A 14,405-nucleotide genomic window follows, 5' to 3' on the forward strand; every position below is an offset into this window, starting at 1 on the left:
ATGCACAGTTTCTTTCATTTGCCATAAATTAAAAATAATTATTCTGCTAAAAGGAAAGTACAGCATAATAAAATATTCTCTAACTGCTTATAAACAAAAGAGCTTTTTATAAAATGCTGGTTTGCCTCAAATTTCCACGAAACAATGATGCTGAACATAGGAGTCATAGTAACCTATTGAGTGAATGGGTACATCAAACTGAAATTTGACAACAGGGGTCTCAAAAAAATCCAGGCAAGTCTGAAATGGCACTGCATGACTACAGTACAGCTATGTACCGCTGCATGATTCCAGAGAATGGGCAGGAGGCCATCTGGAAGCTCCAAACATGTTGGTCTGATCCCCTAAGTTTGCCATAACAGTAAGGGAATAAATCAATAAGGTTTTCCATCTTACATTTTGGATTCCTCAGTATTTGTGGACCAGAACATGTCCTGTGGGAAAGTAAGGCTACTTCTGTAGCAAGAATCTGGCTTTTCATGCTCATGATTCATCTTGCATAATTATGAATGAATTGTCTTACAAATCTCTGTTCCTAGATTTATTTTGGGAAGCGTAACTGAACTCTGCTCCTGAAGCCCCTGAGAAGTCCCCCAATTTAGAGTTTATTTTGTTCAGACATCTACAGACCTGCAGCAGCTCCTCTGGCCTAGTGCCGGAGAAGTTTCTGACAGGCACAGGTCCTAAGGGCAAGGATCTGATGTGTTCCTAAGGGCTGGACATCGTTGTGATATAGTAATTAGAAATACTGCCATAATGCAGGAGACAGGAGAAAGAACTACTTTTCTAGTTGCATTGATGCATGGAATTAAGCTTGGAAGATTACTTCAATGTGCAAAGCATGATGTAAATAAGAGATGAGGTGGTAAAGCTGTAGTCTGATAGCGACTGTTGAGTTGTTCCATTGAGTGTCGGACCTCATTTGCTGATGGACCACACAGCCATAGTGGCTGCTGGGACCTCCTCCGTCCCTGCCATTCAATCAGCTCTGCAGGGCACAGCACCTGCCAGCCAGGTGCATTGGGCATGCTGATGGCAAGTGGAAGAGAGACTACATAGCTCTAGCTAGGAGGAGAATTAAATACCAGTCTGCTTTGCCATAAGACAGGAACAGCGTTTCCTAGTCATTAAATGTTTAACACAACGACCCTAGTGTTTTCACCATACTTCTTGAATGTGACAGTTGATTATGGGTTCAAAATGATTGAAAAAGGAGATTCAGAAGAAATTAAACCATGTCCCTGAAAGAGGCATGCAGAAAGCTATTTTCAAATTAGGCATAGAAAACACTTAGAAAAATAGGTTAATAAGCATTTTCAAAGGACTTCTGAAAACATGAGACTATTGGCCAATGTTGGGATGCCAGTGTGGCCTGACAGCCTGCTCACAGCTTCAAAGGAACATCTGGACAGATGCAGGGATGAATGAAACACAGACTACTTGCCTACTGGCAGTAGATACTGCACTGGGCAACTTTAAATTATTCTGTGGATGCTGCAGACAAGGTTGTTATTCTCTTAGAGGGGAGAGCCATATAAATAGAATGATATGCCTATGATCCCGACTAGGTGACTTTAAACTTTGAAGATCAAAAGCCTTCAGGATATATGCTGCTGGGGAAGAAAGGACACTGAACTGCTTGACAGGTCGGTGGGATGGGATATGGAGGAAGGATACTGGCTCGCTGAATACTACCCCAGCTAGTCGGGACCTTAACACCTTGGAGATGTTTCTCGCTTTCCTGTAGGACCTTAACTGTACCACCTGTATCACCTTAACTGTGACTGGATTCCCCTGAAGAGAAGACAGGTATCGCCTTTCCTTGGCAAGCGCGGGGAGAACGACGTGGGGGGAAGGTCTCGAAGTCCAGGGATGAGAGGTGCATTCTGCGCTGGGGCCGGGGACCGATAGCAGGCGGCGCGCAGGGAGCGCCCACGCGCGCCTTGGCTCCCGTCGGTCCCCGGCCCCTTCCCCTCCCCGCGGGGCGGGCTCGGGCCCCGCCGCAGCCTCCCCCCGCGCTCGCCGGTAGGCGGCACCGCCACCCGCCTTCCTCCGCCTCCTCCTCCTCCTCACCTTCGCCGGGCGCCGCGCCGGGTGACCCAGATCGCGTCGGCGGCGGCAGCTCCGTGTCCCTCCCGGCGAGGAAGGACGGCTCGGGACGGCGGCTGCGCTGCGCCGCGGGGATGGAGCGGCGCGGAGTGGTGAGTGCGCGGCGGCGGCGGGCCCCGGCCGTGGCCCCGCGGGTCGCTTAGCGACGGGAGGCGGCTCCGGGCATCGCATCGCAGCTCCCTGCACCGCTTCCCTCCCCCGTTCACCGCCCGGCGGTGGGAGAGAAGTTTTGCCCCTCTGAATGCGGGACGCTTTATGGAAAGACCTTGCGGCGTAAGGAAATTTGGAGACGCTGAGTGGTTTGCGCATTTGGGGGCTTTTAGTTGATTTTTACAATTTTTTAATTAATTTTTTTTTTTCTAACTGCCCCATCCTTTATAATTGTACAGGAGGAGGCCGGTACTGGGCGGCCGCCAGGCGCACGGCTCTGCGGCTCCGCAGTGGGCTCCGCGCCCTGCCCTGCCCTGCCCTGCCCTGCCCCGCAGCCCGCCCTGCGCGGGGCCGCTGGCCTGGCTTGCCCCGCTGCACCTGCCCTGCGCTCTGTGCACTTCACTTACACAAACGTGCGCACATGATAATGATGACTTTTTTTTTTTTTCCGTGGCACTCTCTTCTTCCCTGCCGCCCCTTCATCCCCCTTACATGGTCATTGTGTACTGAAGTTACACTTGCTCTGAGTTTACTCCAGGATTGATGTCTTTGATGTTTCCCTTTGTCCTCACCGTTCCTGCTTTTCTTACAATTTCCTTTAAAATCGCTAAAAGAGAGTAGCGAAAGTGTATGTCAGAATGGGGGCGGTGGGGGGGAGGGAAGAACACCACCTTTGTCCCAATTCAATCAACTCAACAGTCAGATCACAACAAGCTGGTTTTTTTGTGACAAAGGCATTTGAAACAAAGGAGCCATTTTAGAAACTGAAAGAAATTTATTTTGTGGCTTGCATGCTTTAGTAAATCCAGGTTTTCATTCTTTTCTCTTCTGCTCCCCGCTGCCCTCCTCCTCCACTTCCCATTATTCTGATTTATCCTAAAATGAAGTAGAATAGAAAAAACAGCATTTCTAAAATCCTGCATCATCCCTGTGCTCTAGAACAAGCTTACTAGATTGCCTTCTGTTTCAAACGTTTCATTGCACATTTTTAAAGAATGTTATTTTGTATTGGTAGGTCAATGAATAGTTGAATCAGTTGAGTGTGATAAGAACATCTCATCTGCCCAGGAACAGAACAGCAAAAGCCTCATTATGTGTAGTAATTTGGTAGGTGTTGCACACTTATATCTATTTAGCAAAGTGCAGATTCAGGTGAGATTTACTGATTCTTAGGAGAGCCTGCTTTTCTCTGACTGTCTTAAAAAATGTGGGCCACTGCGTTACCAAACCGAACAGGTGGAGCTGCATCTAGAAATATCCTTTGACTTGTTCAGTTCTCATAATCTGCATATCATTTTAAGCAATATTTCAACTAAAACTAATGCAAAACTACATTGCTGTAGCAATTGACTTATCATCAAGGCTAATAGAAGCTTGGAGACAGGAAGCCTATGATTTTCAGGAGTGAAATCATGTGACAGCATCAGATGCTGTATGTATCACTCTAAACAGAAAATGGGCTGAAGATATTTCCAGGAAAGCACAAAACAATGGAAAAATCGTGCAACGGAATGCATTTAACTTTCCTACTGGCTCACTGATACACAGTAAAACATGTTCTGCTAGTGTAAAAACCTGCTGTGGCTGAGCATGTAACCAAAGTGTCTACGAATCCTTAGCCTGCTCAAGTTTTGAGACAGGGCTTTATTAACCATGGGACAGCATCACATTAGCTTCAGTGACATGTGTGAACCCAAGAATTTCCTGTGATCAAACATCTTCCTGTTGCTCTTGACAGGAAATTGGAGCCCTCTGAGCTAAACTCTACTGAAGTGGTAAACTTCAGGGCTATGCTGCATTAAGTGGTTATTTTGTTATCTATCATCTTCCCTGCGCAAACAGACTTGGTGCTGGCTGTGGGGAAAATGTTGTTGCACAAATACTGGCATATGTAGGGCTCTAGTCTGCTGCTAGTATTTAAATAATTTTGTATTTTAAAGTTGTGCAGAGAATCTGTACTTGCGGTTAAGCTGTGATCAAGTATAAACCAATTTAAACAAAAATTATGTTCAGTTGTACAGTCAGGGCATTATAACTATACAGAGCCAGGCAAGCTTTATTTTTCCCAAGGGGTCATTTGAAGTGTTAGCAGAAAATTGCAAGAAGAACAAGCTTGGGTTGCCTGGAGATAAAATCTTGTTGGATTTAATGCCCTCTGGCTCATAAGACTACTTCTTTTTTTATTTTTTTTTTAATGAACATCTGCTCAGCTTTCTTGATTGGAAAGCTTCTTTCATTTGACATTCCTTTTAAATCCTTTGCTTGGTAATGCAGGGCAAAGGACAGCATGAAATATGTTAGTCTCCTTGAATACAAGCTTTGGGAAGGAAGCCTGAAAAGTAAACTCTAGAGCAGGGCTTGCTGGAATACTGAGAAGGAAGCCATGTGGTGAGATTCCAAACAGGAAAGAAGGATGAAGTCAAGAAAAATAAATTAAAAATGAGAGTGGTGTAAAGAGATGTGCAGAATGTTTGTGGTAGTTCAGGACTGTGACTATGGTTCAGGCTTAGCATCCTCAGCATCCATCTAACGTGATACAGGCTTAGCCACGTAACTGAGTTCGAGTGCTGAGCAGTGCTGTACTGCAGGATTTGCCAAGCCTGAGACGGAGGTGGAAATTTTGCTTGTTCCTGCCAGGCAGTGGAAAGGGAAGTATGACAGCAGAAGGTGTGGGAGCAGCTTCCCGAGTCACTACTTAGTGGTACGTGGGACTGCGTGAGCATTCCTTTTCAAGGCAAAGCAAGCATTTTGGTGACAAATTGACCTGTCTGACTTTGCCTTGAGACAAATTATGGATATGTTTACACTAGTGATTTGGCTTGCATCCGGCTTAAGTATCTGACACATCCTCCAAAGACCTTCTCCGGTTGCCTTGCAGTGGTTCAGGTCTCAGAGCAGCCTGGCTGCAAGAGATCTGAACTCTCCCATTGAAACTACACCAGGACTTCTGCTTTGGGAGTGTTCCCATTCAATTACTGAGCCTTGCATGAAAGATATTAGTTTCTTTAAGGTACCTCTCAGCTGTAGTCTAGTGAACAGTTCTCATCCACTTTAGCATAAAACCAATGAAGAGCCCCACACCAACTTCATCAGCTTCAAATGTTTCTGGCAGTTTGTTCTGGAGTGCAGTATCCTACTCCTCTGCAAAATGTGAGCATTTTCCCAGCTTTCTGTTACAGCTGAGAGGCCCTTCAAGAAGATAGTTTCTAGCCCTTACAGTAGTTATATATAGTACCTGAGTGAAATGGAGGGATTTGGCATAGTGTTTTTACCTCATCCTATTCTGTCTGCAGATCTGCAGACTGAGCACTCCTTTCTGGTTCAGACTGGTACAGCCACAGACATCAAAAAGAACCTGGGGAACAGGAGTAATATAGCAGGTATGAAGACTGGAATTGAAAACAATTAACAGTATAAGCAGGTGAAATTGTAACTTGTTAGAGAAAGGTTAGGAGGTGCAGTATACTGTGGTCTTCAGGACGGTGTCCATAGCAAACTATGTGCCTGTGAGTTCTTCCCTCTCTTGTAGGAAATTACTTCACAGGCATTTTTAGTCTAAATATAGATGTCTACCCTCATGTTTTTGAAGCAAACCTCCCAGCTTCTTCACTTTTCTTTGTGGGCTCATCTTGGAGTACCTGAAAATAAGTAGGTGAAAATGTTTTGGGAGCACACCAACTGCAACCTGGCGTTCAGAACCAGGGACCAGGTTGGGGCTACTCCAGCATCTGCATAGGGTGCTTTGTTTAAAAACAAACAGCTTCTCCCCATCCTATGTAGTTTCAATTTCAAGTGCTTGGCAGCAGCATTTCTGTTGGTTGGTGCTCTGCACTGATGTAGCTGGAGCTTCTGTAGTAGCTATGTATTTTGCTTTCCCAGGGAAGGATACTCAGGTAAATTAAGGGACAAGACCAAAGCCAAAAGAATTGGTTATACAAAGTCCCATCTCCACAGCTCTCTGTATCATCCTGCTACCTTTGCCATGGTTAACTAATGTTTTCTGATGGTGCATTTGGAGGAAAGGCAGTTTCTGCAAAGAAGGCTTATTTAGGACTATGTGCAGTTGGCTATCAATTTCACAGACATAGGAGTTATTCCTTTATATATATATATACACCATCTGCCATTTAAGCCCATATTTTATGCCTGTGCCCATGTCTTGTCTGCCAAAAATGAATCAGTAAGTTTCCTAGGACCCCAAAATTGATACTATTGGGAATTGCTCAGTTGAGCAAGGGCTTCTGGGCCTAGTTACAGATTGCACTAATAATGAACAGAAGCTTTCCAATTATTTTTCTTTTTTCTTTTTTTTTTTTTCAGTATTCTTATTCATATATTTGAAAAATAGAATTAAATCCCTACCTTTTATTGTCTTCCAGGATGACTTGGGTGTTGAGACTTGTTCATGGCGTAGCAACAATTTGTTACTACACCAATAATACTTGCACAGTCATGTGGGTGTGTAGGTGATAAAAGTTGGGTCCCTTAGTACAAAGCTGTCCTGTGGTCATGGAAACTATAGTCCTCTTCTGGCAGGCAGTTATAAGAGCAAGTCTCTTACTCCTTCTCCCACTCTGCTCTCACAAAGCTATATCCATATCAACATTGGCTTGGATGTGTGCCATCAAACAGGTTGTTCCTCTGAAACACTAAAATCAATGTGGAGTTTGTTAATTTTGGACTTGCTAGGCCCTCACGCTGTCAGTGTTAAAGCAGCCTGAGGAGAACAGATGGGCTGAAGGAGGAAAAAAGGAGTTCTTGCTGAACTGAGTGAGCAAGGGAAAGAAATGGTGGTGCTCCCAGAAGATGACATAGAAAGCAGGACATACCATAAGCACAAATTAGGAGAATGCCACACAACCTACTCCCAACTTTTTCAAGTAGGACTACAACAATATCTCCAGTGGTCTGAGATAGTCATGTTCTTCTTTGAACGTTCTTTGTCCTGACCAACAGGTGCTATGTTGGTATAGGTTACCATCTCAAGGATAAGATCAGTTCATATTACTGAATTATTATGGGTGTATCTGCTGCAAGGGTTCTGGAAACTTGTTTAATTTATTTCCTTTTAGAAGTTTTTCTATCACTTTACACTTATGAGGTAAAGAGTAAGACTATAAAAAATAAAAGTATGCCCACTTTTCTAAGTAGAAGGAGACTCTGAAGGAAGAAGATTTTCAGTGTTGCAGTGTGTTAGGAGTAAATGCATTATGGCAATCCTGTCAATCATCCTGTGCTAGTCTGTCTTCCTCTCTGCTCCACTTTGTTCCTCTTCCCTTGGAATGTTGTTGCAGGAACAGTTTTCAATGGTCTTCATGTTTCTTCTTTGTCTTTTCTTTCCACGTTGTCTTCTCCCCTCTTTCCAGTTTTCTACTTCAAATCTTTGCCAGCATCCTTTTCTGTCTGAGACTGGGCACCTGAAAGAAAGTAAAGGTCTGGTTGGACCAAGCAGGAAGTGACAGAGGGAAGAAGAGCACCACAGCACCTTGCACTTCCCTTGTCACTCAGGTTTTTTTCCTACTTGATTGAGAAAATACATTTTGTGCAATTGCCACATAAGACTGGTTCCTATGCCATGCTTGAAAGTGTGTTTCATAAGTCTTGCTTACCAGCTGGTGTAAGTTTATTGACCTTCAAACCATTATTTCCATCTTTACCTTTTACCTCTTCATCACCTTTTGCTCTTACTTTGTCATGTTAGTGTGGTGTTTGTGTTTCTGTATCCCTCCTTTCTATGAATGTCCCTGTCACCAAACTCCATCATAGCTTTCTTTCTCCACTGCTTATAGAAGCAGTGTTTGACGGATGCTACTTGGAGGTATCTTAAGCTACAGAAAGGTGAAGGGAGTCTTAGTGCAGTCATTTTTACAGTTCTTCACAGCTCTTGTTAATGGAGATAAAAATTTGGTAAAATACTCGTGACTCTTCCAAGTTGAACTGATAGTTGCTGGTACATAGGCCTGTCTGGACAACAGATGTGGATAGATGCCCTAGAGTGATTTTTTTTTTTTTTTTAAATTTTTTTATTGTTATTTTTTTTACTGTGTTGCCATTCAAAACTTTTCCCTAAAGAAGGGCTTAAACCTGGTTCAACCAGAGCATGGAGTTTCCAATACATATTAAAGAAACTTAAGAAAACTTTCTGGTTTCTGTGATAAAATAGATTATTTCTTCCACTTCTCCTCACACAGACATTGGTAAAACTAGAGCGATCTATCCTGCACATGTCCTTCTGGGCAGCAAATGCATAACCAGAGCTTCCAACAAGGTCATGTACTTGGAGTTGTCCTGATTTCCTACCTCCTGGGATGCAGAACATCTCACTGAGCAGCAACCAGGAGATTAAATTGTAGACCATGAAGTTTGCAAAGTAACTGCAGTGGAATTTTAGATCCTCCCATCTGCTGAATAAGATTGTTCTTTATTTATTGTGGTCCCTCTGCAGGCTGCAGGAGTGCAGGCAGCAAACAGCTGGTGCATAATACTTCCTATAGGGTGCTTATGGTTTCACAAGTGTGGTGCTCCATAACATCATCTAACTGGCTTAGTGCATGGGAGGTCATAATTCTTGAATCCCTTCTTAGTCAAATTGCAGATGGAAATGCAGAAACTCTAATGGATCCTACTTGCTCTACTCTTGCATGTCTGTCTCTCAGAGCTCTGTGGAAAAGTTGTCACTTCCATGCCAAAGTAATGTGTTGAAATGATGGGAAAATGGCACTACATGGAGCAATTTTCTGTTAGATCACTATGATTTGTTTCTGATCTTCACCAGGTTCCTGGGTAAGTAAATTGATTTATGCTCCTCTAGCCTGAAAGCTGAGTTTGGCTATTGTCCTGACACCTCTGGTATCCTTGTCTTAACTTTTTTGGAGGGAAAGGGTCAGTTAACAAACTAAATCTCAGTCCTTAGTTTTACATGCTTTCAGGCTGGTACTTGATGTGAGATTGTATTAATCTGATGGGTAAGTTAGCTCTGCTTGGTCCAAGCAAATATAACAGACGTTGGAAAAGTAGGGGAATGGATAGAACAAGAATCTCTGGTGTAAATCTATTGACATTGCAGATCTGTATGTAACCTGTTGATAGGATGATGTTTCTTCCCCACAAAGAAGGAATTGATAGGGCCGTAAAGGAAATCTAGACTTAAGTTTATTTTGATGGCAAAGGAATACTTCATCTTTGCATTTTAACTTGTGCCCCCCACTCATCTCTAGGCAATGGAGTGGAAACCAAGAAGGGAGGGAGAGCAAAAGCACATCAGTCATTCACTTTTAGAAATAGTAATTTTGGGGTTTTTTCCATGAAACTTCTGCAGTAATTAGTCTGGAAGGTAACCAGGCAGCCTCTTTGGATTTGATGCACCTAGCCTTGTATGATTTATTCTAAACTTGAAGGATTTTTGCTACGAAGTGTGATGTTTTATTTAGAACAGACTTCCTTGCAATACAAGCTGTTGTATAGTGTGTCTGGAAACAGAGCAAGTGGGCCAGAAACATCCCACTGCAAACCATGTAGACCCACGTGAGCCACCCGGATGAAGCTGCTGTTCTCCCGGGTGAACTCATCAGTGGTCCAGTGACAGTTCATGAGAAGTGACTAAAAATTATGCCTTTTTCTAATGTGTGAAGGAGGGCAGTGGAGGAGGTTGCTGTACATTGAAGACGGTTTTCAAGAATGAGAACTTCATTTTTACCTGGTATGTCATTTATTCAGTCCCCTTCTGGATAAAATACACTTTCTTCAATATGTAAAGTGAGCTTGTTAAGAATGGACACACTATAGACAGAGACAAGACTTGGGTACTTTAATTCCTGTTGAATTTAGGCATGTGATTACCTTTCTAGAAGTTTGTGGTATTCTAGGTTGTGAAGAGCTTCCTCTATTTTTTAACTTCGTATATTATTAGAAATATAATGTACCCAGCAAAGTCTTCACCAGTGACCTGAAGTGACTTCATATAGGTTTGTCCTCTACATCTTTCAACCTTGTAATAGAGCAGAGCTAATAGAAATTGGTAAAAGTAGATTATCGTCACAGATCCATGTGCAAAGTGTATCTGTATGCATGAACATCTCCTTTGTTGAGTTTCTAGGATTTAGCTTGCTTCGAATAGTCAGGTAGAGAATCATTGCCTTTTTCTTTTGAAGGGCAGAGATTGACAGTGAAAGGTGGAGATGCTTCTACTATGCTGAGTTTTGGTTTGGTTTTGTCTTTATCAAACTGTGGGTTATCACTGAGCAAAAATCTGCAGAGGAATTACAGCATGTAGGCTGAACTGAGTGGTGTTAGAGGTAACTTGCCATGTGAGATTTGAGAAGTTAGTTTTCTTGAACCCAAATACAATCCTATGTGACTGTCTCTTACGAGACTTGTAAGACCCTCTTGATCTTTCCTTACATTGGTAATGCGTTTAAGAGGCAGTAATGGACTGAAATGCTAAGTTAGAACTACAAAATTAGAGACTTTCAAAGCACTGTTCTGTAGCTTGAGAGAAGCTGGGGGTTTTGTGCTCTCTGTCTCCCCAACTCTGCTGTGATTTTAACCTTTTATTCAGGGCTCTTTTTCTTTTTATTGCTTAATTGTGTGGTATGTGCTCATGCTCACAGGACTAAAATTCAGTTAAATTTTTCTTCATATCTAGCCTTGCCCTCACTCTCCTAGTGAAATACAGAAATGCAAAATGTCAATGTGTGATGGTGATTAGAAGTGGAAAAATCTTATTACCTGTGACCGTGTGACTGAAGTCAAGTCTTGCTTATTAGTGTCATCGATCATGTGTGACATTTTGTTCCAAGATTTTCTTCTAAAGAATGCTTGATGCTGACTACAGCCTCATCTTGGGCTACATGGAAATGAAAATACCCTTCTCTACTGAGATGGGAAACTGAGCTCACACAAGCATTTCCCAGGATGTCCTCTGAGTTGGAGAGGTCTGAGCAGTGTTCTTGCTATAACATTCAAAGACCAATAAATGATTATGCTGTAACTGAGATGGCTGAAGATCCTCTGTTTTTACTAGTTTGTTTAATACACTTGAAGTGACTTTTATGCCACCTTTGCACATGAATGCAAGATGGAAGATGCAAGTAGGTATGTGTCTATTTCATGGGATAGCTGGATAAACAATGCTTGCTTAGAATTAGAGTGGCTTGCCAAACTGGAGTCCTAGAGTTGTTTGGGTTTATTTGTATTTGGGTTTTTTGTGTGTTGTGCTGATATTGGCATGACTCTTGTAGACTCTTGTTCTTGAATTGTAGGACCATAATAAGACTTGTTTGTGGTCAAATTTCATGGTGGAGGCTTTTGGTGGGAGTGGTGGTGAGAGATGAGAGAGGGAATGATTTTGTTCCATCCTAAAGCTAAGCTTGTTTCTTGGAAAACATTGCAAAGTATATAGGAATTTATTGAGAAGCAGGTAGCTCTCAAACTGATAAAATAGCAGGGACTTGAGCACCCTGTCAGCTGTATCTCTATAGCACCATAGTACTAAGGGTATTTGGATATAATGCAGGATGTTTGAGATCGCCCCATGGGAGTGACTGTGGGGGAAGCAGAGACTCAAAGGCTGGAAGGGACCTCAGACTATCTCTGACCCAACTTCCTGCCCACAACAGGGTCAGCTTTCAAGTCAGGCTTCTCAGAGCTTCATTCATTTGGGGCTTGAAACCTCAAAGTCTCTCTGGGCAACCTGTGCCGCTGTCTGACTGTCCTCTTGGGAAAAAATTTTTGCCTCGTATCCAGACTGAACCACTCCTATTTAAGTTTTGCCTGTTGTTTTTCCCCTTCCTGTCTTGCACTGCTGTAAAGAGTCCATCTCTTGACCTTTCAGTGACATCCCTCTAGGCACTGGAGGTGCTGTTGTGCCCCTTCAAAGCTATCCCAGCCTGGAGCTGAACAAACTCATCTCCCCCAGCCTCACCCCCATCATCTCAGTGGTCTCTGCTTAACTCTATTCAATTTTTTGGTGTCTTTTGTGTATTGCTGGGGCCCCAAACTAGGCAGTGTCTAAATATGGCCCAGAGTGCTGAGTAGAGGAAGATAATCTCTTCCCTCAATCTACTTACTGGCTTTGCTTGTGTTTATACAGCCCAGAGTGCTGTTGTCTGTCTTTGCATCCTGCTGGCTTCCAGCCAGCTTGCTATCCTCCAGGACCTCAAGGGACATTTCATAATGTGTATCAGCTATTCTTCCCCTTTCTAATTCTAGTTATCTCAGATTGGTGTTCGAGACACAGAAGCACTAACATTCCCATCAGCAAAAGAAAAAGGAATACACAGTAGCAAGACACTTTCGGTGACATAAGGCTCAAGCCTATTGTCCCTCAAAAATAAGTAAATGTAGGCTTTTGAGGTGAATGAGGAGTAGATGCCAACCCAGGATACCACTGGAAAGAAAAGTGGCAACCTGAAATCAACTTCATGGTGGTGGCATTCAGAAGAAAGTACTTTAAAACTGCAACAACTGAACTTAAAAATAAATTACTTGGTTTCTGGTTTTTTTGGTAATCTAATGATACATGTAAACAAAAGATATTATATTATATATATCCAGTATTATATCCAGCCTGCTCACATTTATGTTTCTGATTTATTTTTTTCTTCAGCAAACCTAATCTTTCTTTATAATTGGAATATACATTTTAAAGTGTTTGCAATATACCAGGTTGCAAATACCCATTAGCTTGCAAAACAAAAATTGTGAAGGAAACTACCTTGGGTTTTTATTTTATTCTGAAAGTATGGTGCTTTATATTAAATAACACAACTTTTCCCTGCAGCTGTATCTGCAGTTTTGTTGAAGACAAACAAAGCAAAGCCTCAGCTTTAGATAAAGAAGTGATGTTTAAGGCTTACTCTTGTTTTCTTTAAGCCTCCAGCAACTGTTAACCTTTCAGATTGAAGCATGTCTTGCTATACTACTAAAAAGATCATAGTCACAAGAAATTCAAATAGCTGGTGTTTATTTAAGGAAAGCTTGTTTTATATTTTCAGACAGATCTTGCAAGAGGTCTTTTGCTGTTCTATGTGATTATAGTAGTACTGCTTTTCTTCCAAGAAAAGCTGTGGTTAGTTTTAGGAGGGGAAACTGCTGTCTAGTTTAAAATAAAGTGGATGAAACAATTGGCAATGGATGGGTACGTGGGTGTGTTGTTGGAGGGAGTAGGAAGCTGCTTTGTGGAAGTGATGTGGTATGGGATAAAGTCCTGCAAGCTGAAAACTTGAGCGTATGGGAAATCCAAACTTGATCCTCACCCCATCATTCTCAATATAGAGGCTTAGAACATGAATGAGTCTCTTCCTGTCAAAGAGCATTCAAAGGTGCCCTTCGAACATTGAGTCTAGAGGCTTCTGTAGTTGCAGGTTCAGTTAACTTCTATGAAGTTAATGGAAAATTGCTAACGAAGTCAAATCTACTTGTCTTTAGACTTATTTCAGCCACATGACTTAAAATCAGGAAAGGCTGACAAACTGACCACAGAAGAAGAGAAGTATCTTGAGGGTTCCTTAGTGAGAAACTGTGTGTATAGCATGAAGCTGGAACATTTTCTTAAGCCGTGAAACAACCCACAGCTACAAGTTCATGTGAGTGAAACCATGTAAAAGCACAAACTCAGGCTCTGAGCAGTGGGTGGGTGCTGGGGCAAACTGGCTGCTCCCCAGCACTTGCTGTCTCTGGGTGTCCTGCTGTTGAGTCTTCAGAATTTTGTATTTCAGTCTCTCCAAATCCATAACTGCTGAATTGTACAATTGTTGTGCCCTTTCTTTCAGCAAACTCATAAACATTTATCAACAAGATTATCGCTTGTTGATGAGAATCTTTTTTCTTATGTGTCTTTCTTTCCTACAAGTGGACCTTGAAAGCCTTCCTGATCTGCAGACATCCAACTTGCTGAGGAAGGTCTTTCTTAAAGAAAACAGGAGGCTGGAAGTCAAGTCCTTCTCCCTGAATAAAAAGGAATGTGTGGCTTTTTGGTTTGGGTTGGGTTTTTTCTAAGCACACTTAATGGCAAGTGAGTTTTTGGGTAAATTCTGAATTGCTGATAGAACATACCATTCTAAGCTAGGGCTGTTCTTCCTGTTCACTGGGATGCTAGAACAACCTCACTGGAAGTAAAGTTTCATCTATGAGAAGTCTATTACATT

At 42.4% G+C, this 14,405-nt stretch overlaps 1 protein-coding gene across 3 annotated transcripts in view; it reads left to right on the forward strand.

The window, feature by feature from the left end:
• The first annotated feature begins 1,994 nt into the window (after window positions 1–1,994).
• ELMOD1 (ELMO domain containing 1) overlaps window positions 1,995–14,405 on the forward strand; it is a 43,570-nt gene continuing 31,159 nt past the window's right edge. The window contains exon 1 of one of the 3 annotated variants that reach the window (XM_032099306.1): window positions 1,995–2,201. The gene's annotated coding sequence lies outside the window, so the exon portion shown is untranslated. Of the gene's footprint in view, window positions 2,202–2,296; window positions 2,383–14,405 lie in introns of those variants that run through there. The other 2 variants (XM_032099310.1, XM_032099307.1) reach the window with 2 other exon arrangements.

The sequence above is a fragment of the Corvus moneduloides genome, chromosome 2 (assembly GCF_009650955.1).
Source record: "Corvus moneduloides isolate bCorMon1 chromosome 2, bCorMon1.pri, whole genome shotgun sequence".
Classification (NCBI taxonomy): Eukaryota; Metazoa; Chordata; class Aves; order Passeriformes; family Corvidae; genus Corvus; species Corvus moneduloides.